This window comes from Gallus gallus, chromosome 4 (assembly GCF_016699485.2).
Source record: "Gallus gallus isolate bGalGal1 chromosome 4, bGalGal1.mat.broiler.GRCg7b, whole genome shotgun sequence".
NCBI lineage: Eukaryota > Metazoa > Chordata > Aves > Galliformes > Phasianidae > Gallus > Gallus gallus.
The window spans coordinates 37,931,567-37,959,514 of NC_052535.1; the positions used below are offsets into that span (position 1 = coordinate 37,931,567).

At 38.3% G+C, this 27,948-nt stretch overlaps 1 long non-coding RNA gene across 1 annotated transcript in view; it reads right to left on the reverse strand.

Annotated features, from left to right (window-relative positions):
• LOC107051761 overlaps window positions 1-19,373 on the reverse strand; it is a 162,116-nt gene extending 142,743 nt beyond the window's left edge. Inside the window, exon 1 of the long non-coding RNA XR_006939184.1 lies at window positions 18,786-19,373. This is a non-coding gene — a long non-coding RNA (uncharacterized LOC107051761). The remainder of the gene's footprint in view (window positions 1-18,785) is intronic.
• Window positions 19,374-27,948: the final 8,575 nt, after the last annotated feature.

Here is a 27,948-nt window from a genome sequence, read left to right on the forward strand (position 1 = left end):
AGTCAAAATATGACAGAGGTGGTTTAGTCAATAACTGAGAAGTGTGAAATATGTTGTAAAAATAACCCAAAAACACAGAGTAAAATTCAGATCAGGGAAACAGCAGAAGGATAGGAACCTAGAAAATATTGGCAGATTGATTTTAATGAATTATCTAGGACTAGAGAACTGAAATATGAATACCTGTCCTAGTGGATACGTTCACCAGCTGGCCAGAAGCCTTTCCATGCCACACCAATAAAGCCAAGGAAGTGGTAAAAGCGCTATTGAAAGAAATTATTCCAAGATTTGCAATACCAATAGGAATCTCATCTGATAGATATCCACATTTTTTACATACAGACAACCATATCAGACGCCTGGATTACCAGGAGAGATGTGAATAATACAGAGGGAAAACAATACAAGAAACTATTTAATTGCTCCGGGGAATATCTTGCAGGAGATAAACAAACATGTGGTCTTAAAATCTCAAGTCTTAGGGTGCACAAAGGGAAATTTTGGTTACATGAAGGAAATGAATGTATGTTTACTAGTAGAATAACGCCCTTCAAACAGGGTGAGTTATCCTGTGCACTAGGGGAGATATTCCTAGCAATGCAAATTTGGGACAACAGTGCTAGGACTGGAGTATATTTACCTAGATACAAAGTACTAGAAGGTCTGAAAAGGAACAGGAATCCATTAGTGGAGAATCCATTCTTTTGTTCCCTGGTTCCTTCCTCTGCTGGGAGTCAGTGCATTGGAAAGAGAAATAGTTAACATGTCTGCATCCTTAGAGATACTCTCTAATGCCAGCAAAGGAGCAAAGTAAAACTGCAAAGACAAATTGGAATGGCCCTGGATTTGTTACCAGTTAGCCAGGGAGGCATATCCACAGTTATTAATACTTCACATTATCACATAGATGAATCAGACAAGATAGAAGATACATTACACATAGTAGGTTTCAAGGAGGCCTGGGATAAGCTGACCACATGGGTTGCCTGATTGGTCTTGATTGAAGAAAACATTTTTGATAATAGCTTTGTTATTGCTGAATGTATAATTGTGCATGTAATGACGAAGCGTTGCAATTATTATTAGGATTGTTGTTGGTGAGACAATAAATCAATACAATGAGGGTTATAGCATGTTAGCCACAAACTTTAAAAAAAAAAAAAAGAGGGGAGGGGAGAGGAAGGGATTGATACTAGTCACAGCTTGATAAGACCCTTAATGGATAACCTTGCAATTTGTTTAGATAATGGGAAGGGTCTGAACCTTTGTATTGAATTGGTAAGGAGGGTTCCACAAGTCTTTGTATGGAACATGAACATACTCCTGAAGACCTCTGAACATATACAAACTGAAGTTCTTTTCATACAAGGCATGCATGACAGGAAGAGAGTATCCCCCATGCATCCAGTGCCGATAATAAAGAATGCCTTCTTTCTAACACTCCAACTTGAGTCTTAGAGAGTTTCTTGATCAACTGCTTTATGGTAACGTAGGGACTGCAGTGTTTCCTAGCAAAGTAAAATCTATCCTCACTGTTTTGCACACCTGTACTTAAGGTCTTTGGTGAATAACACCACCACACAGCAAAATGTGTTTTCTATTGCATTACACAGGGCCAATATTTAAACTAATTTTACTTGACATTTTCCACTTGATATCATTTTTCCCCCCTCATCAAAATAGAAAAAAGTAATAAGACACATTCCCCCGAGAAACATTTTTCCAGTATGAAGAATTTGCATCAGGGATCCTGGCCAAGGAACAAGTACAGTTAAAAAAAAAAAATCACATACAGTTTCACCTGTAGACCTGTAGCTTTCTTCCCACCTCACCCTCAGTCTACTGAACATAGTCCTGATTCTCCATCTTCTCCTCCTCTGGACTGCTGAGGGTACAGCCACATGAAATATTGCATGATGGGAACAAACAAGTTCCTGGGTTGATCAGTTTGCTTTATCTGTCCTTCAAATCTTGTGCAGCTCCAGGTGCAGTTCCCAGAGAACATAAATCTCTATCACTACCCTATTCCAGCTTTACAATTTAAGTAAAAAAAAGAATGAATAAACAAGAAGCTGAAAAAACGTAATTAAAAAATATTTTAATTTTTGTCATTCTCTCTTTTCCTAGGACTCCCTGATTTTACTGTAGTATCCTCCTGTTTCACTGTCAGATGGACTGTTGAAGCCTCTGTAGGAAAATTCGTAGCCAGATGTTTTTTCTTTACAGAGAATTACTCTCCAGTTTTCCCTTGCTATCTGCTAACCATGCTAAGAAGCAATTAGACTGTTTTAAAGGCCTGAAAGTTGATGTGCCACAACAATCAGGGACTCTGAGGAGCTAGCAACAGAAATGCCAGTTATGTATTGGCAGTTATTTAATGAGCCACTGAAGGTTCAACCAGCTTACTTTTTTTTTTTTTAAACTTAGTTATTGATGATACAAATACCACGTGCAAGGAAAGGATATTGATTTGTGGTTTTATTGATTTAGGCCTAAGGGCTGGTACAAGAGTTTGGACTGCTTTGGATGGAAAGAAGTGAGGAGCATTGGCACCATGTCTGAACGAAACCAGACAATTACACAGTATTGCACGGTAATTTGGAGGTCCTCCAATGACCTGCCTGCAGTTTGGATATAGCTTTAGTACTACAGAGGAATAATTTATTCAAGTGTGAGCCAGTGCAGCCATAGCCAGACATGCTTAGGTGTGCCTACAAATGCTGTAGGTATAGTACTTTCTCACTGTCCATCCAGAAATGTCAAAAAACAGAAGTATGAGCTGATAAAATGATTGACTCGATACTTTAACTGTAGTGTTAAAGCACTGCCAGCAGTTTCCCTTTAATGTTCAATCCCCACTGGTTTTAATCTATGTAGTTCTGTGCCTCGAGACAAGTTTAATTTTTCTTTATAAAATAGTGACGCATCCTAGCGCAAAATATCTCAAAATAAAGTTGTGTATTTAGAACAGGTTTTGAGAAAAGGGCTTGCAGCTTTTACAGGAATGGAGAAACTTCTGCTTAAATGGAGACAGAGGAAAGGTTGAAAGTTTATGTTAAAAAAAGAGAAAAGAAAAAAGGAAAATTTTCAAATTAACAATTGAACTACAAAGGTGACAAAATTAGTAGTACCCAGCTTCTGAGCACTATGGAGATAAAGACAATGGCAAGATGAGGGCATTCATTTCCTATTAATATACAGTAGAAATCTGTGCATTTTCCTCTTTGTCTGGTATTAATCATAAATGAAGACAGAATAACAGACTAGAGCAATCTAAGATCTCTTTCTAAGTCCGGTGACCATTTCTAAATGCTTCTGTGTGACTGTTTTCCACAGCAGAAAAAAAGCATTTGGTCATAGTTTTGTACATACACAAATCATTAAGATTTTTACTTACAGTTTATACATACTAATTAGCCACAAACAGTCCCACACAAGCCATGATCGAGAACAGAGTACTCTCACTTAAAAAAAAAAAATCTCCTTTGAGCTATCAGCAATTCAAGGACATGCCAGGAAGTGGTTATTTAAACAGTTTTCTGATCTTCACCAAGTTTGCTCCTAAGTGAAAAAGAATGTACAAGCACAAAGGCAGCAGAGCTTTGTACTACAGTTGTGAGAAAGAGTGGATTTCCCATTCCTTTCTTTTTAGTGAAGCATCGCCTATACTATTGCAATGTGCACAGACAGATGTCCAGAAGGGAACAACTCTGGCACTGATATTTTAAAGATCCTTTCCCACAAATTATTCTGTTATCTAATGAATTTTATTGTTGTAATGCTACTCAGAGTGGCCTAATTGCCTTCAAATTTCAGGGAATTTTTCTGCCTGCTAGCAGCATTCATGGCTTTGCAGAACTATTTGAAACTCAGCCCCAAAAGTACAAAAAAGGTTTATAAAAGAGTCCATGAGCTGTTGCAACACCAGAATGAAATCATATCTATCTGTACCCTTCCAATTATTCTATGAGATTTCTGTTGAGAGGAATCCCAAAACTCTTTGTTTGCTATATGTCATATAATACCTAGCTGTACAGAGATAGGCTATGCATCTGTGCTAATCTTACCTTTGAATTCTCAAAGGACAAAATTATGAGCGCTCATTCATTTGAACACTATCTTTATGAATTGCCAGCCAGCAGATTAGTTTCCAGGAAAGTGTGCTTCAAAACCTGAAAAAGTAAACACGCCCTACAATGAATATGAATGAAGTAACATCTAATGACTTAAAGCCCAGTCTGAAGAGTGATACAGAAAAATATATAGAAAGGTCTGTTCTTGGAAAAAAAAATACTGTTCACACTGGATCAGACTCTGAAATTGCGATGGTATGAATGTCAGTTTTTATATCAGCAGGTAGCTAGCATAGAAGTATCTTTTCAGTTGTGCATCCCCATAGGAAGAAAACAAAGTTATATCCTTCTAGCTGAATGACAAAGGAGGTTTGGTTTTGTTACATATACTTTATACTACAAATGTATTCTGAAGTAAAGCACTTAGGGACTCAGCCAGAACTAGTTATTTATTAATTCTCACTTGGTTACTCAAATAGCTAATCTACTGGCTATACCTCAAAGAAGTTTCTGTAAGCTTCAACGGGGTACATTTTCAACAGTGCCACTAAAATTTGGCAATGCTGAAAAAATGAAGAAATAAAATATAAACAAAGAAATGCTTCGTGAGCAAACTGTGATTTATGTTCCATAGATATGATGCTAATCGCCATATTTTAAGTAACTCATGCAACCACAAAAGGGATACAGAAAATCTGAACTTTCAAAAGATGCAACATCTGATATAATTTTTAGAATCCATAAGCCACACCCCCAAACCACTAGAACAGTGTGTAGAACTAATCAAGCTAAAAAATATAAAAGCTGTGGAAAGTAACTATAAAAAAAAAGTAGTAACACATGAAGAGATGAAGTCAGCTATGCAAAAGTCTTTATTAAGTTGCCTTCGGTTGACTTTGATTTCTCCAAATTAACATTTTTGGAATTCTAGTAATTTTACTACAGCATATCTTTAATATTAAATCTATCACTATATCATTACATTTCTACATCAAAACAAGCTGCATAATGTCAAGTTTAATTTAACAGCTTTATCAAAAGCTTGCACAGCTACCTTTTAAAGCAAGACAGGAATTCCTTTACAGACATTTACTTGACAGCTTGCTGCCTCTTAGTTTCTCAAAAGATTTACGAAATCTGAATGAGGGTTGAGAGAGGGAAGTAAAAGTAATAGAACTACAGCAATGTGCTTTCTCCCAGCTAGTAACGTTGCCTGGTGAATCTTTCAGCAATACAGGAACACTGGCAAATGTCCTTGTATCCCCTGAGAGAGTCATCTGGATTATATCCTCTCTAGCAGTGGGATTAAACCACTTGTAAAGAAAGATTCCTTTTTATTAGTTTTCTTTCTTTATTTAAAGAAAACAACTTTAAAACTAGCCTCATTAAAATTAAAAAGAAAAAAATAAAGCTTTTGTGTGGCTTTTCTCAAGACCCATACTGAAATTTACAAGTTCTTCAGAGGGAAAGAATGGTTTGCTTATATTTTCAATATGTTTCAAGAGTCTTGCTTTTCCATGTGCCTGATCATGACACTTCTTTGCGGTGAAATTACTATAGAGTGACAGCACAAAAAAAAACCTCCACAAAATCTTGCAAGTAAAAGAAGAATAGGGGGTCCAGCATCTGCAGTAGGAATCTGTGGTCTCCCAGAAAGTTCTTTAAAGCAACACACTGAAAAAAAAAAGTGTCTTAGCCCTAATCAGTGTTTCCCGAGCACAAGAATTTTGAAGAATGATGCTAAACGAAGTAAACCACTACTACAGTGTAGGTTTCGTCAACAGCAACCCACCAGCAATAGCAAGATTTTTTTTCCACCTCAACAACTCCAAGTGAAGAACAATGATTTGGGGAACAATTTGAGCATGCCTTTGAGTAGGATCTGGGACGTCTATAGCCATGGAAGACAGAAGTTTATTGCTCCTGCTTTAGTCTTAATATTGGTTTTCACAGAGCCTGGGGGAGATCATTTGATGGCAAGCAGATTTGAAAGCAGCTGAGATCAGTCACTTTGAGGCTATCAAATACTCTACATGGGGTAAGACAATGCCCCATTCAAATGCTTGGTGTGTTTGCTGCCTCCAGGTTTTACATTTTGATAAATAAAAAGCAATGGACTAAGACATACACACATCCCACACTTTTTTGAGGTGCGTTCGGGCTGGGAAGGAACTAAGAAAAAAGGCCACACCAGCCCAAGGTTGTCCCATCAGTACCATGGCATGAACCAAGGGCATATATACTGAACAGTCACATAAAACAAAACGTGTTGGGTACACAAAGTGATCTAGTGACAACCTAGCAGTAACACAGGGACCCAGATTTGCAAAGTACTTTGACTCTGTCAGAGTATTACAGCAAGCTTTTCAGAGGTTCAAATACCCATTCTTCCCAAACTGACTTTACCACATTATTGCCCCTCCTGATGGATGTCAGTGCACGTCCTCTCTGCCAGCATGCCACCAACAGCTACGTCTGCTTTGAATGCAGTACAGCGTCTCATACCGACACCACCCACTCCCCAGCCTCTCTGGATCTGACGTGCACAATTTACAAAGCAGCCATCAGATGCTCTTAAGTCAGCTCAGCCCTTTGCTCTCCACAGAGACCGACTGATTGAGACATTTGTAAACTGCATTTGGCACAGCTCTCTGAGTACATCTTCCCCACTGCTCCAGACTGTATCCTGACATTCAATTAATTCATAACACAACCATCTGCTTCATTAATCTCTCCTTCTGACATTATTTTACAGTCATCACATATCTGTGTGTCAGATAATTCAACACTTTCTTATGACTTACTTGTGGACTCTCCTCCAGAATTCAAGCACGTTCCATTTGCTCTTATTGAACGGGTCAGTGAATTATTTCACATCACTGACAATGAGTTAACAGAAGATGTTCAAATGGAAAGGTAGTTGCTTTCATTTGCTTCTCATTTAGTCTATCAAAGGGTTTTGAGTCAGTTTTGAAATGCCAGAGTAGTATTTCACATGCAAAAAGTTACACAAAGAAGAAATCAGCCTCCCATTTAGACTTATTTTAGCTTACCTTAGTGTTTAAGGATTCAAGCTAGAGTAATTACTGAGAAAATTTTTTAAGAATGAACATTATCAAGAAAAGAAATTAATCCAGATGTTCTATATTGTAAATTAGGTTACCGGGCCCTGTTTTAGAGGTATTCTAAATCCACATAAAACCCACTAATGCTTTTACTTTGTTCTCAGACACTAGCTACCTATCTGTCTCTATTATAAAAATAATAGCATTTTTAAGTCCCAGGAGGTACACACTTGGAAAAAGGCAGGAAGGTGGACAAGATGTCTCCCTGTTCCAGCAAAGGCTGTTTTGAGTGACAAGCTTAATGTTACTTCTAACCACGAAGTTTTATCATCAAAATATTTTTTCCACCAAAGTTATGAAATGCCCATGAATGGAATTCTGCATTGCCCATAGATTTCAAACTCGCCTGCTTGACAAAGTAACTGGGAAAAAGACATAAAAACTTATAATGCCACACAATTTCCTCATCTCCTTTGTGGAAAAAAACCCCTCAGTACCAGTTGCCCATCATACAAAATCCAGTAAACCTAAAAGACTTTGAAAACTTGGTACAGCAAAAGGATTAGTTATGATGCATTTTGGAAGTAAAAGAAAACTGTGCTCTGATGCTTTATTGCAATAACACAACTACTGTTCTCTACTAAAGCAGCACTCAGTTCTTGCATTTGTCAGTGTACATAAAGCTGGATTTTCAAGTGAGAAGCCAGTATTATTAAACTACAGAATTAATGTATTCCTTATGATTTTCATGTTAGCAGAACACTTAAGTCTTAGAGAAAAAGGCTTTCTCTCTGTGAAAAGTGTGAGAGAGAGAGCATCACTGATCTGTCTATGCACATGCATTGGACTTCAGCTTTGATAGAGCTGACTATGTTTTTACCCTAACACTCTTCTATCCAATCTTTGCTAAAGGTTTAGAAGCATGCTTAAAACAGATAACAGTACTTACTTGGTAAGCAACCTCTTTGCATGTCTCAGTACCTCTCCAAATATACTGATATAGTATTAGTGTAGTACTTTGGATACTCATGAATCAGAGTATCTTGAAATAAGGATGATAATATGTTTTAAGTATACATATTGCATTATACATACCTGCCAAATACACTACTTCTTAAACAATAAACATAGCATGATCTGCTAATTAAACAAGTACAGTTATGAACACAAATTCACGTGAGATATACAAAGCTAAACTAAACTTGGGAGATACCAAAGCTATGTTTAACCACATTACCCAAACATGTCTTTAATATAATCTTCGTCTGAAGGAACAATGAATAAAGATATTTCCACTCCCTCCCCCCCGCTTTTTTTTTTTTTTCTTTTAAACCTTTTGGCAACATCTTTCATTCTTTTACCTTTCTTAGTGATGAACGTTTTGACAACAGATACTTGGCTAGGAAGCTGGAAATCAAACCATAAGTACTGCTGTAAGAGGTAACAGACGGTATCTTAATCTTTCAACAAAAGACTCCAGCTTTACAGCGCAATAGTGGATCAGCCTCTGAGAACACGTCTCATCTTTTGTGCTGGTTACTGTTTTACACTGCTTTAGGACCCAACATTCCTTCCTGAAGCCTAGTTGTACACAGATGAAAATGAACTACAGTCTGCAAAGTAAAATCAGCAGAGAACTTGGACCTTTCTCTTTCAGGATAATAGTTGTGTTCCTGCAAGTCATCACAGCAGATTGTACTTTTTCTTCATCATGGAAAGGTCATGATAGTCCGTGGTTTGATTGCACACATCCAATTGAGCACATACACTTAGGAAAGAGATTAAGTCAGAGGAATCTCAAATCAGATTTGTTATGTTGCCAGAATAAGTTTTGTTTTCCACCCGATAACTCAATGTGAAGTCAGAAAAAAAGCCAGACAGCCTAGCTTATACACCAAATATGAATTCTGTTAGTGAAACTACCACCTTCTTACAATTCTATCCCTCTCTACTCTTGTTGGAAAAGTCTACCCTGAGTGAATGGATTCAGTAGCAATTATCACTGATAGAGATTCCTAATGGAGCAAGAAGCAGATTCTAGTCATATCTACAATAATTTTTAAAAAGCAGTAAAAAAAACACCATCCTTTTTTTGTCAATGAAGCAGTTAGATATTAACAGCAAGACCTCTATGACGTACCTGAGTTAATATTAAAATACCTGAATTTTAGAAACTCGGGATATTCTCAAGGATCTACTAAACTCCAGCAGGGTGGAAACAGTGACGCCTTTGTCTTTGCTTCCCCCTTCAGGCATACAGTGAAGAAATCTTCACAGCTCCTTCAAGGCTACCTCACATTTACCAGTGACAGCAAACCAGCTCTTATGCATCATGTCCAGTCATTCTGAGGTCAGATGACTCCGTAGTAAACTCAAAGTTCATTAATCAGATCACCAGTGCTAACCTTCAAGCGCCCATCACAACGATGCGAGTCTCAATGAAGCTCATAGCATTAAAGCACTTGTTTAGCATTTGTGCCCTTGAAATCTTCACTTTTCTGTATAGCAAGACATGTTACAGCTGGGTTAACTCTTCTCTGTGATAGGTAGGGTGTCCAAAAATCTCTTAATAGCATGTTTTTCTCATGAGATCCCTAATAGGTCTTGCATCTAATCGTATATAGGGGTTCACTCATGAGAGTAATGCATCATTGAAGTCTGACTAAATCAAATTATTTCAGAAAGCACAAGACCACCCAGGCAGGTACACACATCACACAGAAGAGCAACATAACTTTTGTTTGTTCTTTGCGATTATGTGGGGGTGAAAGTGCCCTGATTCTTTCTAGATATGGTGAGGACTTAGCACACTTCAGAAATAAAATACAAGTCAATTTATAACCACGGAGCCATAATCAGCACTTTAACAATTTTGCTTGAACTTCACTGTTATTTCTGTCATCTTTAGTTCACTTTTCTCCTGATATATAATACACACTTCTGTTTCTAGTCGTCACGCTGTGTTGACTCTCTGAATCTTGTATATATTGTACACTGCCAGTTATGAAGTCATGCTAAGACTGTGAAATACATCAAAGCAAGGACATTCAAAGTTTCTTCAGGCATTCTCATCTCATTTCCTCCCTTTCTGCCTTAGCTACAGCTCATGCTGCACTAAATTCAGGCATGAGCCTGAGATTCTGGTAATCCATCAAAAGAATAAGATGCAGACTTTAAAGATTTTTCAGAAGTATTGTTAGTGGGTGAACCTCAAAGGCATTGCTGAAAACACTCTGTATATTTGCTAAACCTCAAGCCTTTGTGTGACAGTCTTTTAGGAATCAGATGCTATCTTGCCTTTTCTTCTCCTAAGTAATATGAAACGTTTCATGCTTTTGGAAATTAAAACTTAGTTTTAGCATTATTTTCTTTTTGTTTTAAACTCAGATATAACTTCAAGTATCCACATCTGCTCTGTGAAACTCATATATGAGTAGACAATGCCAAGATGGCTAAGAGTAATTCTCAGAATTTGTAACACCTCAGCTTTTAGGTTGCTACACCAACCTTTTTCCACTTACAGAGCATATGCTGCTAAAGCAGATCTCTAAGCCATACTACTGAACAATCCACACAAGAGTTGTTGTTAACCCTGTCCACCACTTTGAAGATCTGTATCAACTTTTAAAACTGTCAACATAAAGAAAAAAAAAACAAAAACAAACATTATTCCCAATCTCAATCATCACATCTTTTCAGTAGTCAACTTTTAAATGTATGTCAAATAGTTTTCAAATGCATTAAAAATAGTGTTGAATTTACTTTCCTAACACATCAGCTTCGCTTAGCATCAGAGGAATTTGAGAGGTCTCAGACTTGAGCATATAGAGCTCAAATAAGTGTCCCTGCTTGATTAAGTTGCTAAAATAGTACTGTTCACTACAGTAACTCAAAACACCTCCTCCTGCACAGGCTGCTATCCCTTCTTCTGCTCAGTAGCAGCTTGGAGACTGCAAAATTTTCCTCCCCAGCCTCTCCCTCTAGTGCAATAGGGCAATTTCCAAGCATACATAAACTTCTCAACATAAGTGCTGTTGTTGCTGTGTACATCGACAGCAGAATCTGATTAAAAACAATGTCAAGAGAGCACACTAGGACATAGTATGCAGAATAGTAGGGTTGATCAGCAGTGAAGTTCTGACTTTAATCTCGTTATCAGAAAAGTTTGGTCTAGCTCACATTCTGCAATGACATGAAGAGTTAGCTAGTGGCAACACCTAATAATTTAGGGGAAGTTCAGGAATTACTCCTGTCATAGAGCAACGTAACTCTCCTCAGGCTTTTAGACAGAGCCAGCAGTAACCCGATATTCCATCACACCGCAAAACACTGGGAGTGCTCATCCATTTGTTCTTTAAAGGTTTCTTGATGAAAGAGAGACATCAAAACACTAAGACAAACCTGTGTTTACACTGTATGCTAACAAGGAAATGCTTTTTCAGTCTAACTGTAAAAGTATACTAAAAGCTCACTAGCTATGCAGAATGCTTCCTTCTACCACCTACAACTTCTCCTCTGATCAGTTTGATCCACTGAATTGTGGTTCTTCAGTTGATGCTGCTTTCATTCATCACTAAACCAAAAAGCACAAGGTAAAGCTACCTCATTTGCTTAACAGAATAACTTAAATAAAATTGAAGAGCATTTTGTTTTTAATGAAAATCCTATTGTGTTCATTAGGAAGCTATCACAGAACACAAGAGCTACCAGAAAAACCTTACAGAGCAGCTTCTCCCAGAAGGCACTGGGAGAGAACCCAATGAGTCAGTGCTGAGAACTTTCTCTTACAATTGTCTCAAACAGCTCAAGAGGAACCAAATAATAATATACATGCAGTTTTCAGCAGCCATATTGATAAGAATTTTATACATTATCTGGCATAGCTTACACACTCATTTTGTACTCAATATTCAGTGACATAAAAGAAAGTGCTAGTGGTTAGACTTCCATTGAGCTAACTACTTGTCAAATTTAAGAATGACAAGGCTCTTCTTGCAATTAGATTCAGTTTTTCAAAAACACAGCTTTCAGGAACTGGTACTGGGTTTAAGTTATTAGAGGTGGGGTTTGGTTGGTTTCAAGATTCCACAAATAAAATCCCTCAAGTCAAAAAGAATGAACTGTTTATGGGTTTGGGAATTATTCTTTTCTAAATTATTATTAAACAAATGCAATTTGTAGTCTTTATAAGCAGAATAAGTTGGTAGAATCATTACTCACACTCCCACTCAGACATGCTGCACACGATCTACTGATGGATTTTTGTCTGGCAGGACATTCCAAGAAATCACTGTGGCAAAGTCCAAGTACAGTTAATATTTCATTTTTCTCAACATTACCCTTTCTCTGCCCACAGTATCCAGTGCACTTTTGGTCCTGCAAGGAACCAGATGGTCTGAAGAGTTTCTGGGGCTCTTTACACAATATACCTGCTTGTAATACTGTCAACACCAAGTTCTCTCCAAAGTTTGCCTCCACAAACCCACTAAGGATCCTTGCCACCATTCATCAGGACTGTCAACATGACTGGACAAGATCCTCTTCAACAATATTAGGCTAACACACATTAAAAACCTCAGTGCTCTGTAGCCAGCTCATTGCACCCATCTCAACACAGAAGGCTGTGGAAGGCCTAGACCACCACAGCTACTCAGGGCCCTCATCTTTGGCAGTCTACAGAACCAAAAGTGAACTAAGTTCTCTATTGTCCTGTAATGACAGCACTGTTTCTCTGCGGTAACAGGGGCAAATATTCTATTTGCTTTCCAAGAGAGACATTTTACCTTATCCATACTTAGGGCATTTCTCAACATGTCCTAAAGCAATGTATTCTATTGTGCACTGATTGCTTTCCTAATTTTCTTTAAAAATACAACACCTTGTTTTAATTATGCAAAACAAATAAAGGCAAGGGCATTTCAGAAGTAGAACAACATGGCTTGGTTTGCTTTTGTTTTTTGGTTTAACTATCCTCCTTTTTTTAAACTAAGATGCCAAGCAGATTTCTTATGCACTCTTTTGCATACATTCAGAAATGAAAAAGAAAATCTAATAAAATTTATTACTTTAAAGGGCAGAGCAACTTAAGGAAAGTGCTGTTGTATAATCTACTTGAACACAAGAAGAGTTTTTGCACAATCAGGACAAGTGTTTAAACTCCACATATATATATATATTTAATATAGAAGCCATGCTAATTTTCCCTGCTATCATTTCTAAATACCAACCTGTTTATAAGATGTTGCATAGCTATAAAATATACACCAATATTAAATAGAGTACAAGATCAACTAAGCTAACATCATATTTTGACATATTTTACTAGAATTCTTGAAAACTAAAAAAAAAATCCCTTCCAACTCTAAGGATTCTATGATTCTAAAACAATTAAGATAGCCACTGAAGTTCTTTCACGTATTCCTGATGCAGGGCACCACACAAATTAATCAAGTACAAGTAAGTAATTGCATGAACTAAGTGTTAGCAGGCAGCTCACAAGAAACGCCATTTTATGAGCTCCTCTTTCACTGCATACCCAAGCTATTATGAGCAACAGCTATTCCCAGCAACCACCCTGCCACACTGAGCAGCACTTAGTACTCAAGAGGTACACAAAGAAACGCATTTTCAATTATTTCAAAAGTCCTTAAGTCATCCTTACTTTCTATTCATACATAATGTGAACAAACAATAACTGCCACAGTTTGATGTGCCGCAATGCATGCAAATCTTTACTTTGTGAGACAAAAGCAGCCAAAGCATTTTCTTCACAGAGATGCAGGAGTATGTTCTATGCTGGTAACAGTATGCTTGTGTCCCCGTCATCCAATATCTGTGCATGTCTCTTCCATAAAGAATCAGAACACATTTTTGGTTCTATTATGAAGGAGACTCCAAGAAAAGCAAAACAACCACATGCTCTTTTACTGATCTGCATTTAATTACTGAGCTAAACCGTCCCCTCTTCCACATCTACCTAGCTAAGTTAAAAGCCTGTAGTGCAAAATGGGGAAGGAGTTTTCAGAATTTGATACTAGATCTGGATGCAGAGAGGAACTGGAGTCTTCATGCACAGGCTCTGACCAGAGGTTCCTAACAGCTGCATAAAGCACTGGGGGCACAATACACAAGAAGGGATGTGCTAACTGCAAGGCATATTGACAGGAAGGAGGTAAGTGGTTTCACTTCATCTCCAGCACATGTAGGACCCAGCAAACTTTTCAGGTCTGAATTTAGATGGTATCTAGGAGAAAAGGGGATATAGGGCAGAGATCCAACAGTTGCATTGATACCAACCATAATAATTAGATGAAGCAAAAGAACAACACTGAAGTATAACTACTGCTTAAATAATAAAAATAAAAAAAATCCTTCAAGCACTTCCAGAAGAGCTTCCACATGGATGAACAAGATGTCCAAAAGGAAAAGTATCCAAGGAGGCTGTGCCCAACAAGCAGGTTGGTTCATTTGCAGTACAGCTTGAAGAAGTAACTGAAAGTGTTCTACAGATTTCTTTCTCTTCAGTCACACTCAAAAAAAAAAAAAAAAGTAAAAGCCAAGAAGTCTCCTAGTTCTTGAGGATGCATTTCCTGCCACACATACATTAATATTGATGGGGATCTTAACGGATAAACAATGCTAGGCTAGGAATAGAAATATATATTAAAATATATTGAAATACAGAAAGTTTGTTTTGATTCTGATCTGCAGAACTCAAACAGTAAATGACTTTTTGATTGGTGAGGTCTGTATTTTCTCATTCTTCACATTTTTTCTCTAGATCAGTACTGGCTTGTTTATTATTGCTTTTCATTTGTTGCTTGAATGAATTAGGTGAAGGTGAAATTAAAGACCTTTTCCTGTTGTGTAGAAATTAATTCCCAAATATCATTAAATTACTTGCACTAACCAATTAGCTTAAGCCTCTCTCCCCAGCATCAAGAGCTAACCAAGATACATGTATTACAGTTTGTACAAAAAATATCCCTGAGACAGGAACAGAAAATAGCACAGTTTTTGTACAATTCAAAGATTATGCAGAAGAAAGAAACAAAAACAACTCCACTCCCTCCATTACAACATCACTAGAGGCATACAGCAAATGAAGAACTTATCTGGTTTAAGGGCATTTCCGCTTCACTATGTGGGGATCAGGTACCATCAGCTATAGATGGTAGCAGTACAAAGTGTGAAGTTCAATACAATGAATATTTCGCTATTAATCTGTGTTCAGATTAATCAGTCTCTTAATTATTTACTACTAGTACAAGCATATCTTCTATTTTGACCAATCTGGGTGAGTCACACTGTATTCAGTTGAAAACTTGAACTCAAGTACAAAGAATCCCATAATGATGACTCTTCAAAAAATTACGATAAAACAGAAGCATAAAATCAAGTGGTAAAGAGCTCCTAATCAAGTTCAAACACCTTGCAGTGTGATATTACTTAAGCGAGGTTACTTGTGATCAGGAGTTGTACAAGCAAAACTTCAAAGAAAACTCTTATCACAGTTATAAAAGTAGCACGGGACGGTTATAGATTGGCTCTTCCACTCATGTATTACACTTCTCAAGTAGCTTTCATTTAGAAAGCCTCAAAGCATTTCCCAAGAGTATCTCAACTTCCTTACCATTTCCTCTGGTCTGCATAACCATTGCTTCCCACATAAAAAGTAATCCTTCTGGTGATGAAACATGGCAACTTTTTAACCACTACGCAGCATCAAGCCTATACAACCAATTAAAGTACAAAAAGATGACAGACTATTAATACAAATCACAGAGTTTGCAGTCTCTCAAGGAACAAGACCAGGAATTTTGTCCCTCAAACAACCTATTCATGTTCTTACAAGGAAAGAGATCTACAGGACCTGTAATAGGGCTGGAAACTGAGGGAGCATTTAGCAGCTCCACTGCAAAGACCCTGTGGTCCTGGCGGACAGGACCCTCAATATTAGCGAACCACACAACCCAGCAGCAATGAAGTCTAACAGCACATGTGGCTGTACCACCTGGAGCATCACTAGCTTTCTAGGCAAGCAATTATGCTCCCTTAATTGAAAAATTTTAGACTAGTTCTGAATTCAGTGTTGGACAACCTCCTGAAGGTCCCTTCCAACCCCAGCTGTCACCAGGCTGTCAGGATCATGGTGAAAACATTTCTACAGAGACCACTTCTACCACTGCAGCATCTCCCCAAATAAAAAGCATCTGCTTCTGCAAACTGTTGTGTCCCAGGAGGTTTACATGTTCAAGATCCAGCTTCACTCAGCCTTACCTGGCTTTGAGATCAGACAACATTTCTGTATTATCATGAGGCACCATTCTAACATATCTAGCCCACTAGCCATGTCAGTTGGTCTTAACAAAATCCATGCTAGCATATTTAAAAGATGACACATATGATTCACACATTTAAAACAATTACTATGATGCTTTTACTGGTAAACTCTCACATTCCTTAGATTCTCAGTGTTATTTCTTGCAAAGAGACCAAGGTGCATGTAAGATCGTTTCTTTTCTTTCACATTACCAACATAAGTACAATCACCTCACTGAGATCTTTCAGATATTTACTTTTCTGAAAACTACCTGAACTGAGGAGAAAGTTACTCTGCATAATAGCTATGAAGGTTATTGATTTATATTGTCTAAACAGACACAAGTGCCTAAAACAATGACCCACCATTCACCTTGCTCATACATGATGCAAGTATATTTATGCAGAAACAGCACCATCTCCACCCCCTGTGATGGCTTGAATGGGGAGAGAGAACAACACTCAAATACTTAATAGCAGCTCAAAAATTTGTTGAGTGTTATTAGTACATTCCAGGTAACAGATTAAAATGACTTCATGCTTTGGGTATCTCTGAGTATTTAAAGGATTACAATAGGTAAGCATTGCTTTAAGGAAGCACCACATGGTATCACTTATTATGAACTCAGACCTCAAATTAAACACATGGAAAAGAGATACGCTTTGGTAATTTACTCTACGCCTACCTCTAAAACTCCCTGTTTCATCTTCTGCACTGCCTGCATGGTTCTGTGTCAAATTGTCTCCTAATGTACTCATAAGTCCTGCCTGGCTCTGGTTACAGCACAGGCGTGTGCCAGGCAGCAAGCCAGCAGGAGGCACGCAGCCCAGCACCTAACTGAGTCCAGCTGGATCTCTGCCTCCTGCACTTACTGGGATCCTCTGATGCAATCAAGCCAGTGTTCACTTTCCTGCCCTAATCGCCAGCACACTTGCCTTACACCAGTATCCACCACCGGTCTTCAAGTTGGTGCTTATATCCTGAATAAAGACCATTTTAACCATTAAACTATTTTACTTCAACCTAAAGTTAATTATTTTTTTAGTTGAGTTTTTTCTTCTTCTTGAGAAGGAGCAAAATTTAAAGCTACTTGTGTGGATGACACATTTGCATAAATTCAAAGTAAACAGAATATAAGAGTAGAGAAAAAAAAACCCACACTTCAAGTAGTTTCACAGTTCAAGTAGTTCAACACAGTTCAAGTAGTTCAAGTATAATGCTTTTATACATAGCATTTTAAGACCAGCACAAACAAACAAAGAAGACAAACTCCTGGAAAAGCATTAACTTCCATACACACCAGTACAGTTTTCTTTCTAGTTTTAACCTTTTCTCCAGCACTTCTATCTCCCCAGACACCCAAGATGAACAGTAACTACTGCTTTCCTTTAAACAATTCGGACATGAAATCACTGACCTTTTCTTCTCTACATGTTAGCAGTTACAAAATACACAGCGGAGTGGCAAATAATTGGGACCACAAAGCCCTCCCCTGTCCTCTAGAATTGTATTCATCTCTGGGGTTACTAAGACTGAAAACTAGATATTTAATAGTATTAGGAAGGTTATCCAACAACCCACATATTAAAGTGCATGCATGACTTAAAACTACACAGCACACACAGCTTCATTCGTAGATCTATAAAGAATAAATCACAATTCCTCCTACAAACCAAAACCTGTCTTTCTGCCAGGTACCAGCTCAAGTTTATGGGAGCCGGGCTCTCAGACAGCAACAAAGTTCTTCAGAAAGCATCAAATACACTACCTCTTGCACCTTTCTACAAATGCAGTAGCTTGCACCTCTCCACAGCGATTCAAATGAAAACTGAACAGATTCCCTAAAGAAACTCACAAGTACTGTGTCCCAGGTTAGGGCAAACCTCTAAAGACCAAAGCTATTTACTAGCAATCAAGCAATAGCTGAATTTCTTAGGCATACACAGAAACAGAAGTAATTTTCCATAAATACTTCACTGAAACGCTCCCAAACCTGAAAGAGAACTAGGCTCAGATTCAGACCATCCTCAAAAAGGCAGCAAGCCCTCTCAATCCTAACACATCCAACAGAAAAGCAAAAAAAAACACAGACATATTAATATAAACAGGTACAAACACCTTCCACAAGCAACAGGTAGCTAAAAATAATGAAACCACTACTATGCTGAGCTGCCCAAATAGTTCTAATGCAACTATGTGTAAAGAACAGAATTTCATCTACCTACAGATCAACTATAAGCACAAACATTATCACTTCTCTGCTTCCTCAGCCCACCCCCCTCATTTTTCTCCATTTAACACTTAAGAACCACCTTCATATCATACCTTAAATAATTAATTCATGCACCTCACCTCTTCCTTCCCTTCAACAGCCGGTTGCAAATCTCCACTACGTAGCAGAGGAAACCACTGGTAGCCGCTCATCAGAGGTCAGCTTCTCTTTTAGTTTTGCAGAGTAGGGAAATTAAAATAACTAGCTATAAATCAACAACTATTATGCTTCTTTGAAGAAAAAGAAGAAAACTCACACTGAGCAGACATGCACTTACTGATACACGTCCTCATCTAAGGGAATAAAGCCTCCACATGGCATGCAAGCAACTCACAGGTGTTCCCCCTGTTTGGATGCATCACCTGTGTAGCACAGGTGATACAAATCAAAGCCTAAATCACCACTCACCAACAGGTTTTTGCTGGTTTAAAATGATAACAGCATTATATCAACAATGCTTTACAGCTGTTAAGTCTCTCTATATCTCAAAACGTTTCATTTCTACTTTTTATTTACAGGAGTGTTAAAAAAGCTGTTTCTTTCAAAAGCAAAGAGCGAGGGCTTTTCTCCTTCAAGCTCTAAAATTCTTCAACCTTTAAGTATAACCTCTGGGTAAATAGTCCAAAGAAGGCTAGGATTTTCCATGTGAGAATCAGGTACCCTTCTCTTTCAAATCCTCTTTTTTTTTTAACTATCTCCCCTCTGTTTGGTCTTAATGTTTGTCCCGAGAAAAGAGCAAGGCTAACCATCCCTCTTCTCCCTGCCTTCAAATCCTTCCCCAGCTTACTCAGTCTAGCCACTTAACTTACAGGTTTCCATGATTTCTAATGTGGAAAACTATGGTAAACTAAATTTAAACTTTCTTAGAGCACGGGTTTTGTTGGCATTGATGCTTTGACCAGGGTGAAGATAATACATTAGTATTATGGTAAATGGGAAAACAGTGCAAAAGCAGCACTAAAGAGGAGGACGAACACCATAAACCAGTATTTCCCCTTTCTCTTCCCTACAGTTCTAGTCACATTTCAGAGGTTAGACATTTCTCCCTGCTTAGCTGTCATAATATGTACACTGTGTTGAGCTTGATGAGCTTTTTGCTGGAAGTTGTCTCCTGGAGTGGGTTAGAAGGGAAATCTTTAAGATGATTGCAAACAGTCAGTGTTTTACAGCTCCAAAAGGAATGAATACAGTCTATCAGGAGTCAGTAGATTTATTTCAATTGGAGATCAGGAATGACATTAATAGTATTTTGAAAAGCATGAGTAGAATCCCATCTTCATTACCTCAGTAATCCTGGAAGGAGAAGAAGCCAAGAAACTTTTATGTTTAAAATTTCAGTTACATAATTTCCTTCATGTTTCACAAGAGACAACTATGCTTGCCCTTTTCCACGTATTGTGAGAGCCAAAATGTTCCCATGCATTTCATTCCAAGTTTGTTCTGTATTTTATACCTTCATTAGTAAGTAACCTTTGTGGTTAGATGTTGCTGTACTATACAGTCCATTACAGCCAACTGTGTATTCTCACATTTAACACTAGCCCAAGAAAAAAAGTTCACGGATATTTTTAAATTAATTGTACAGTGAGCTGTGGATACAGAAACATGATACACAGTTAAAATAAGAGGCATCCTATGCTTTCTTAGCAAAACCTCTCTTCACTAGAAGTTGTGTTACTTCAAAGAAAAGAACAATTTCTTAGCATCCTCTTCTCTCACTATCATAAAGTTACAGAATCCTTTGCGTTGGAAGGGCCCCTTAAACACCGTCTGTGCCAGCTCCCTTAGTGAACAAATGAACAGGGACACCTGAAGCTCCATCAGGTGCCCAGAGTCCCTCCAGCCTGACCTTGAGTGTCACCAGGGACAGAACATCCACCACCTCTCTGGGCAACTCGTACCAGTGCCTCACCATAGTTACTGTAAAAAACTTCTTCCTTATATCCACTCTACATTTCCCATATTTTAGTTTGACACTTTTTCCCCTTGTCCTATCACAACAGACCTTGTTAAAGAGCCTGTTCCCTTACTTCCTTCAACCCCCCAACCCCCATAGATACTGAAAGGCCACTCTCAGGTCTCCCTGTAGCCTTCTCTTCTCCAGGGTACACAGCCTCAGCTCTCTCAGCCTGTCCTCGTAGGGAAGATGTTCCATCCACTGGGTCATTTTTGTGGCCCTCATCTGGATGCACTCCAGCAAGACCACATATCTTTTGTACTGAGGACTCCCCATATGGACACAGTACTCCAGGTGAGGACTCAAAGTGCAGAGCAGAGAGGAAGAATCACCTGCCTTGACCTGTTGGCCATGCTTCTTTTGATGCAGCCCAAGGTACAGTTGATTTCCTAGGCTGCAAGGGCACACTGCTGGCTCACATCCAGCTTGCCATCCATCAATACCCCCAAGTCCTTTTCAGCAGAGCTGTGCTCCATCCTCATACTGCATAGCTTGTACTGATTGCAGGGGTTGCTTCCACCCAGGTACAGACCTTGCACTTGGCTTCATTAAACCTCATGAGGTTCATCTGGGCCCATTGCTCAGCCTGTTTAGCCCTCTCTTGATGGCATCCCATCCCTTGGGTGTGTTGCCAGCATCACACAGCCCGGTGTCATCTGCAAACTTGCTGAGGGCATGCTCAATTCCACTGTCAATGTCATCGATGAAGATGATAAAGAGCATACAGTCCCAGCACTGGCTCCTGAGGGACACCACTCATCACAGATCTCCATCTGGACATTGAGCCATTGACCATCACACTCTGGGTACAATCTTGCAGCTGGCTCCTCGTCCATCTAGCAGTCCCATCAAATCCATATCTTTCCAATTTGGAGAGAAGGCTGTCACTGTGGGCCATACCAAATGCCTTATTGAAGTCTAGTTAGATGACATAAGTGGCTCTTCCTTTGTCCACTGATGCAGATATACTATCATAGAGAGTAACAAGGTTGGTCAGGCAAGATTCAACCTTGGTGAAGCTATGCTGGTTATGCCAAGACACCTCCCTCTCTCTCTTTGAGGTGCCTTAGAATAGCTTCCAGAAGAATCTGCTCCATGATCTTCCAAAGCACAGAGGTGAGGCTAACAAGTCAGCAGTTCCCTGGGTCATCCTTTATACCCTTCTTAAAAATGGATGCAGTGCTGCCTTTTTTTCCAGACAATGGGGACTTTACCTGACCACTGTAACTCTTCAAATGTTGAGAATGGCTTGGCGACTGCATCAGTCAATTCCTTCAGGACTCTGAGATGCATCCCATTGAGACCCACTGATCATGTCCATCAGGACTATATGCTTATCTAACACTTCTATGTAAGTGATATGGTTTACACATGCCCTACTTTTTTTTTTCTTTTTAATTAGGTTTTTATACATGGCATAGTAGGAAACATGATGGAAGTATTGTGCCTGTGTGAGGGCTGATAAATAGTGGAGCATGGGCAGGCTTCAGCATTTTTATTCAGAGGACTGCACCTCAGGAAAGTGCCTATGGAGCTAAAGCCTCCCAGAACCCCTTTTATTCTCAAGATTGAGCTCTTCCTTCAGTGACTGACTCACTCAGTCACCTCTGCCTTAGCCTTTTTTTTTTCCTTCTTTCTTTCTTTCTTTTTTTTTTTTTTTTTTTAATCACAGTGTCTCACTCAACCAATTCCTAACAGAGCTCTGTACCTGTTTGCTTCTCCTGGACATCTTTTATCCCACACATTAAGGCTCCTTTAAGTGTTAAAGGACTGAATCACTGTCCTTTAATAAGGAATCATGTGCTCATCAGCTTGTCATTTGAAATTCTGAAATCTGCAGAATTCAAGTAGAAGATGACCAGAGTCACATCTTATATCACTTACTTTCAGAACTTACCTCACTCTTGAAGATTTCCCTTTATTTTCAGAGCAGAAACAGGAACTTGTTTGATTACAAAAAATTCCTCTTCTATCAATTTTAAAATCGAGTCCTATACCACCAGCAACATAAATATTTACATTCTTTAAAAAACACCACTTCATGATGAAAAACGCCCATCTGTTAGTGGCTTTCAGATCTCTCCAAGTTATGGTTCAACCTAATGCATTTTCTTCTTTTTTCTTTACTTCTTTTCTTCTTTTTCTTTAAGAACTGCACCAGAACAGGATGTCCTACAAGAACTGGCAGTGAAACCTTAGATCATTAAAGATCCAGTACTATATTTTGCAACATTTTTGATGAATCACGGGATAAATATTTGGCCTGAGCATGATTTCTGCAAGCTTGAATTGACTTTTCTCACCCTATTTTCTTGTCCCTTGATGCTTTGATCTTGTGCAAAAGGAAAAAATGGACCATAAAAACTACTTAGACAGATATTCTGGCTTCACAGAACACATTTTTTCCATTTTTACAGTTTTTAATAAGGTTTCTGATTTCTTGAACAACTGCAAAAAGAGAAATTGTGATTTACAAAAGGGGGAAAAGAAAGGAGAAAAAGGAGAAAAAGGAGAAAAAGGAGAAAAAGGAGAAAAAGGAGAAAAAGGAGAAAAAGGAGAAAAAGGAGAAAAAGGAGAAAAAGGAGAAAAAGGAGAAAAAGGAGAAAAAGGAGAAAAAGGAGAAAAAGGAGAAAAAGGAGAAATATATTTGAGGATATCCCAGTTAAAGTCCACTAAAACAAGTATCGTAAGATGTATGTTATGAAATGGATACTGGCTCTACAAAGAGCAGCTATAAATGAACATTGAAAATGAGTGGGTTTTTTTTTATACTGTCATAAAATTATACTTTGCTGGCTAAAGGTATCTACTGTGAATGCTGAAAGCTTTTTCTAGGGGTGCGGAAGGAAAATACAAAATATATTAAATAGAATAAAGTCAGAAATTAATTTTGAAGTTAGGGAATTGGAAAGACAGCTGAAACTGAAGGGAAAAGCACTGTGTTGCTTACAAGACACAGAATTGTTAGTTTCATTTTCCAATAATACCCTTTTTGTCCTTATTTTTCTCTGCAGAGTGCCAAAATCATTAGTTTTAAATTGATGACTAACCTACCCAAAGGCCATATTGCTTTATAACAACTAACTCACCCACTGTGCCTTAAGATGAAAACAGCTAAGATGCAATGAATAACCATGCATGATACATAATATATCTATATTATTTTCTAACTTCTAAGGTAATGGCCTTGATGAGGACCAGCAAGGAAGTGAAGAAAACATAGTCTGAGACACACTGAAAGGCACATTTCCAAATCAAGACCTTAAAAACTTTTCACACACTTGCACACTGTTCCAAGAAATAACATATACGAAACACTTTCCTGCAGTTCTGGTTTTCAGCTTCAGAGTTTACCTTTGTCAAGTAGCTTTAGTTTCTTGATGAAATAGTTTAGCCTTCAAGTTACATCTGAGAGTCCTGTTTTTAATACACACCTTTCCAAAAGGATTTTTTCAGAGAGAAAAATCAGACACACGCACAGTGATCCATAATCCTAAAAAAGAAGCAAGTTTTCCCATGATACCCGTGCATAACTAAAACATTGTGTATCTTAAAAGCTGTATAATCCCAAAATGAAAACATTCGGATTACTGTTCAGATGTAGCACCTACATTCTGGCAGGTAAGAATCTCCGGATTTCATAACTGCAGCTGTCTGTCAAGCAATTCAGTAAGGCCAGTGACTTTCCCTCATTGCCTATCCAACACGAAACCTCTGTTATGTGAACCACATCCTTTGAGCCACACTGTGCAACATCTAATATTGTTTCAGCAGAGATTGATCATTTTCAGCAAGGAGGGATTCAACCTCATCAATTGCATTAGCGAGTTGCAAGTTAGGCAAAAGACAACTCTGCAGAAGACAAATGCAACTTAGATTTGCAGTCAAACACCATCAAAGTAGGGCCATGGGAGAAATCCTTTCCTTGGCACCGCCAACCAAATTAAATCCCTGACTGACAGTGACATAACAAGAACTTAATGAGAGGAGAAAAATGCTCCTTCTTAAAAAAGCTGTGAAATTATCTTATCTGCAGTGCTCACTTATTCCTTGTTCTTTTGTATGTAAAATGCACAACACCTAAGAGTAATGAGTACCAGGAGAAAAAAAGACATTCAACAACTGCAACTTTCTATCAGTGACAAAATGTTCATCTTCCCTTTCTTGAGAGGGAATGTTTAGAGAAGTGCTGCTTTTTATCGTTTCAATAAACATTTTTCTCTCTCTCAGTTCAGACTATTAAAAATAATAAGAGAAATATAATACAACTATAAATGAGAGCTTATATATCACATGCTTTATGACAGCTGCTTTTATTTCACTTTAGATTAACAAAGCCTTTATGTTGAGAATTTGGAGCTGACCATACAAAGCAGCAATACCATTAGCCTTGAAGCACATGTTTTCCATTTAATGTTTCTGAGGTAACATTCTTTATGAAAGTGAGTGAAATGAGAATGCAAACTTTCAGGAAAAATAAAAGTCTGAGTGTCCTTCTTTTGAACAGAATTAAAGTCAGTTTGGACACTGGAAAATATGAGGTGAGAGGCTGTGGCCTTACAAAGAGCTTCTCAATGTGACCCCAAGAGTTATAATGCTCAGCTTTCCTATAGTATGCCATAGCTCACTGTCATTTCCTCTCAAGAGGCTGAACATATTTTGCCATCTCAATTTGAAGTGAAAGGTCTCGCTTACATCAATGTTATTTCAGTTTTAACCAGTGTAACTCAAATGATTTATAAGTACACACAACTAAAAGAGCACTGTTGTAGTTAGAATGAATGAACCCAACTGAGTTGTTCTGGGGTACAGCAGAAAGGAATTTGATTTGCTGCATTTTCAGGAATCATGAGTTACTGCAATTCATGTAAATCTAACTAATTTTAACGACATTTTACCATTGTCCCATTCCAGAGGCTCAATGCAAGAGGAATATATTTGCTTTTTTTTTCTAGGTTAAGTTTAAGAGTGACTTAACAAATCATCCATCTTGTTTTAGCTCTCATTGATACCTCCATGTATCGATGACTGATCAGTATTCTTAAGCTACTCTCACAATGACAGTTTCATGCTTTAAACTCTTCCTACACTCTTTGCGGTCAGTTAATCTAAAAAGCTGCAGACCACAGCATCTACCAGGTTCAAGGTGAATACAAAAGTGACAGACAGATGCAGAAAAAAGGGCAGGAAGAACAGTTTGACAGTCATAGGATGCTGCTTATATCTGAGACCTTGCCAAAGAAAAGAAAAACTGAATGCACAAGTAAAGAATAAAAACTGCATGACTTGGAGAAGTAAAAAAATTCACTACTGAAATTCTCACCTATGCCAGTAAATATTCTTGGACACCGAACACTTCTAGAAATTAGAGCTGTCATCCAGGGGTCAAGACAAGGAAGACACAGCCTACTTGAACTATCCCACTGTGATGCTCTTGACCTAAGCCTCATCGTGTCCTAAGCCACAGAAGTTCCTGCTGCTTTCTGTTCCAGGACTAATGCTCACCTTCAGAGAGCCCAATCAGCAGCTGCACCAGTGTTCACTTTCAGAGACCCCAAAGCATACCATCTTTCCCTAATCTTGAAGATAGTTTGAATTTAGATGCTTGGTATCAGATGCACATGGACAGATGGGTTTTCTAAGGCTTCCAAAAAAACCCAGGTGTGTTAATTTTAACTTGCAGAGAACCTGAGCAAAGCTATACAACCTTTCTATTTGTTTCACTACATCTCTTTCACCACTCCTACAAGTTCTTCAGACTCAGGTTAGACCCCTCCAAACAATAAACCAACCAATGCACAAACCAGTCACTCTCCTTCATCACTCAGTCTAATCACAACTTACTTTGCAGCTTCTGCCTTACTTTGTGGCACCTATTCTAGACTAACACAATGTTTTCTTCCTTTCTCCTAGGCCTGCACAAGGGCTTGCACTCTTTTTTTTTTCCTTAACTGATATAACTAATAATAACTAATATGAGGTTTAAACCTTATATTGGGCAAGAGGGATTAGCCAGAGGAAGCTCCCGTGACATTTTTGCCAACAGATAGCTGGTGTTCCCCAGCAACATTCCATGTAAGAAATTACCCTCTGCCTTTACAGTCCCTCACTGTTTCCTCTGATATATTTAACTTCATGCTCTAAACTGTGTGTTTGCTGTGTTTCACTGTAGACGTGGCTGCAGTGTAGAAATGACTCCCAAGTCTAAATCTGTCTTTCAGTAAGGTTAAATACAGAGATCTTAAAGGTGAAATACTACATGAGTCACTCTGTGCATGGACAGAACTGAAGTATCCAACATCTTACCCAAATTACAGTCTAAATGTACACATCATCCCTGTTCTGAGGACCAAAAAGGCTGATTTCACCACCTTGTTGCCCCAATTACAATTTTTCAGCCAACTTGTTTTTTTTAATCAACGCAAACTGTGGGCAAGTCCCCTTTGCCCTTTTTCTTCTGCGTTAATAGCTGGTCTCATTATTGGTAAAGGTATAAAACAGGCCAATATTCAGATTTCCATTGCTTGCTGTCTGAACTGGTCATTTTGACTACAGTCTCTTTGATGTCTAGAAAACAATTTTTCTTCATGCTGTTTGCATTCAAAAGGAAAAAATATCCTGTAATTCTTTTGGTGTGCTATGAATAAGCATGGACATGTTGGGACAGGAAATGCATACATGCCACTGCAATTAAAAAGAACTAATTTGTTAGCAATTTCATAATATTCCCCAAATGCAGAAATTCTAAACAGTGTGAAGTCATCTGTGCAACTCCTCTTTTCAGCTGCCAGGGTCCATAAGCTGAGTCTTCCCTAACAGTGACTATCATGCAGAACAAGACAGCATGCCAGATTTTGTGGACTAACTAAAAATAAGACAGCAGTGACATATAGTTCACATTTCATATAGCCATTGAACTTCCCATCTTCTAAACAGACTTTTTAAAAAAATAGTTATTAAATAAAAGAACAAACCACCAAAAACCAATGTCTTCCATGTTATTTCTCATGCTTTCTTGATGCGCAGTGCTTCATGTCTGCCCTTTCCAACAGATTCATATACAAAGCCTGCCGGCTCCATGTTGTGTCAGTGGAACTCTGTTCATGGCAAATCAAGAACTGCAGCCTTACAAAGCTATTCCCTACCATTTTTGAGAAACTGCCTTTTTTTTTTTTTTTAATTCCTGCAGTGAAGTTATGTTTTTGAAGGATAGAGAAAATACTGCAATATCACCGCCCTTACGGCGTGACTGAAGCCTT